This window comes from Microcebus murinus, chromosome 4, assembly GCF_040939455.1.
Source record: "Microcebus murinus isolate Inina chromosome 4, M.murinus_Inina_mat1.0, whole genome shotgun sequence".
Taxonomy (NCBI): Eukaryota; Metazoa; Chordata; class Mammalia; order Primates; family Cheirogaleidae; genus Microcebus; species Microcebus murinus.
The window spans coordinates 90,359,093-90,362,047 of record NC_134107.1 but is presented as its reverse complement, the minus strand read 5'-3'; the positions used below and the strand labels follow the sequence as shown (position 1 = coordinate 90,362,047).

The 2,955-nt window shown below is 37.2% G+C and overlaps 1 non-coding gene across 1 annotated transcript; it reads left to right on the top strand.

The window, feature by feature from the left end:
* The first annotated feature begins 2,132 nt into the window (after positions 1-2,132).
* Positions 2,133-2,239, top strand: LOC142870752 (U6 spliceosomal RNA). Its single transcript, XR_012919096.1, has one exon. It is a non-coding gene; the product is annotated as a U6 spliceosomal RNA (small nuclear RNA).
* Positions 2,240-2,955: the final 716 nt, after the last annotated feature.

Sequence of the window (2,955 nt, the reverse complement as noted above, 5' to 3'; positions counted from 1 at the left end):
TTTTGAGTTGTCTCTATTTATATTTCATTGTCTGTGACCAGTCTATGCAGGCTGCTGACTAGTTATTATGAATACATGTTTCTACAGGAAAAGCCTTTTTTAGGTTCCTAGAATCTCCTTGCTCCTTCTGTGACCTTTTCATGTGCCAGAGAATTGAATCTGCAGCTCTCAGTCCATGTCAGACCACCGGATGCCCTGTGGGATGGCCTAGAACCCTGGCAATTTCCACGACAATCTGATTGTCCAGAGTTTCTCAGCTGCTCTCAGGCCCCTCCAGGGCTAGGGACACTTGGAGAAGCAGCCTTGAGCCAGTCTCTGCTGACACAGCACCCACCCTTACCTGTATAGTCTGTGTCTCCTAGGGCCCTGGATTCCCTTCTTAGAGTCTTCATTCCTATTTGGGGGTGCTACTATTTCCTTTTCAAGCTTCTTTTCCCAAGGAACCCACAAGTTCTACCACAAATCTTGCTTCCGCTCATAGTCTCTCTTCCTAACCTAACCCAGGGAATCTCAATTAGATTCCAGAATGGGAAGGTTTTCCTGACTTATCATGTATTCTTCCAAGTCCATAGTTTATGCTTAGACTCCTCTTGAAGTTTTTTGAAACATAAGAAACTGTAAGATAGCAGAAAATGTTAAATAGCAATTTTCCAAAGATCAGGAAAGAAATGGAAATAAAAAATGAAAGCCTTTAAAGACAAAAGTCACATCAGAGGCAATACAAATACTTGGAAAAATTGGAACCAAGTTCGTATTCAGGAACATCGTATATATTTTAGAGGAATTCATTAAAAAACTTTTTAAAAAGAAGATATAAATATGATTATTTCTGATTCCTTCTTCCAGACTCAATCCTAGAGATGCCATGAAAGTGACAAAGAAGTTTATGGATCTGAGTGTTTAACATTTAAAATCGGAGTCTCCGAGGAGCTGGAAAGTGGTTGTTTCCATAAGTGGGAGGAAAGAGCAGACATGGCGGAAGAGGCACCAGGATCTGGGAATAAAATTGGGGAGCTGCAGAGTTGTGCTGTCTTCCCACTCCCACCCTATGTTTTCAGACCTTTGCCTATCCCTTCGCCAGTGGATTTTTTAAAAAGCCAAGAACAAAAATATGAAACCCAAATCTCCATCAGTGCCAGCCCAGTGCAGTGTTGCCCACAGCAACATCAGGATCATTCTGGTGCTCATGGTGGTGAGGAACAGCTAGACAGCGACTTGGTGTGTGGTACTGGCATTTTATCACTCCACCCCATTTCACATTGGAGGGATAAGGAATGAAGAGAGAAAACCTCTTATTTTGGCTGGTGGAACTGTGCACGTGATGATGGGCAGAGTCAAGCTGTGGAGCAGGGTCTCCCACTTTGGGGCAGGCCTCTTTCCTCTTTAAGCACTCCAGGAGAAGCACACTAGCCAGGGGCAAGCACTTGGCTCTATTTCGTATTTCCTATTGCTAACCAGGGAAATACAAGCTCACAGGAGACACTGCCAAAAAAAAAAAAGTATAGATATACAATGCAATATTATTCAGCCTTAAAAATATTAAAAATAAAAATAAAATCCTGAAATAGGAGACATGGATGTATCTTGAAGATGTTATGCTAAATGAGATAAGCCACTCATAGAAGGGCAAATACTGCATGATTCCACTTATATGAGGTATCTAAAATAAACAAACTCAGAATCAAAGTAGATTGGTGATTTCTGGGGCTGGCAGGAGTGGAAAATGGGGAGTTACTGATCAACTAGTAAGAAGTTTCAATTATGCAAGATGAGTAAGTTTTGGAGATCTGCTGCACAGCATTGTACCTATAGTCAACAATAGTGTATTGTACACTTAAAAATTTGCTAAGAGAGTAGATCTCATGTTAAGTGTTTTTTATCACAATAATACTACTACTAATAATGGTAATGATAATAAAAGACTACAAATTGAATAACCTATACTATATGCAACTGAATTCACGGCCCCAGCATGAATTCGGTCAAGCATTTAATAACTAACAATTTATATCTACAAAGAGATATAGAAGAATATTGTTGAGTGAATAAAAAATAAGCAGGTATAAAAAAGAACCAACTGGAAAAAATTAGCTAAAAAATATAATTATTGAAATAAGAACTCAGTAAATGGTGTACACTTTGGCAGCACATCTCCTAAAATTGGAATGATACAGAGAAGATTAGCATGGTTCTTGTGCAAGGCTGACATACACAATTTCATAAATTGTTCCATATTTTTTTTAAAAAAATGAGTATATGAAAATATAGCTGCACAATTAGTTCAGCCTTAACAAGATCAAGCAAAGGAACTCCTTCAAAATGTATCAAGATGTCATAAAGATATTAGAAATATAAAAGAAAAAAATAAGAGATATGGAAGATAGAATGGAAGTGACACCAAGCAAATCATAGGTGTCCCTAGAAAGGAAAAACATAACTGTAGGGTAATAAATATTTGAAAAAATATAAGTAAGAATTTGCCTGCATTTCAGGTTGAGAGGACTCATTGGATGCCAAACAGGTCAGATAAGGAAAAAAAAATAACAATCAACACATAAAACATTATAGAAATTAAGTACATAAAAAGAAAATAGAAAATCTTAGTTTCCACTGGGAAGGAGCATATCACTGACAAAGAAATAAAAATCATACTGACATCAGATTTCTCAATAGCAACATTGGATGCAAGACAATGGAGTAATGCCATATTTTAAATATACCCATATAAGCAATTACACATGTTAGGATGTAGTAAAGATATCCTCAGCCATACATGACCTTAGATTTACTACCCAAAGATCCTTTTTGTAAACATCCTTGGAGGAAGTTCTCTGCTGAGAAGAGAAATATATCCAGAAGAAAATGATAAGATATGTGGGATAAAAGGGGTAAGTAACTTGATAAAGTTCATTATTATTTCAAAAGAATGGGCCAAAGAAAGTATATTCATAACAA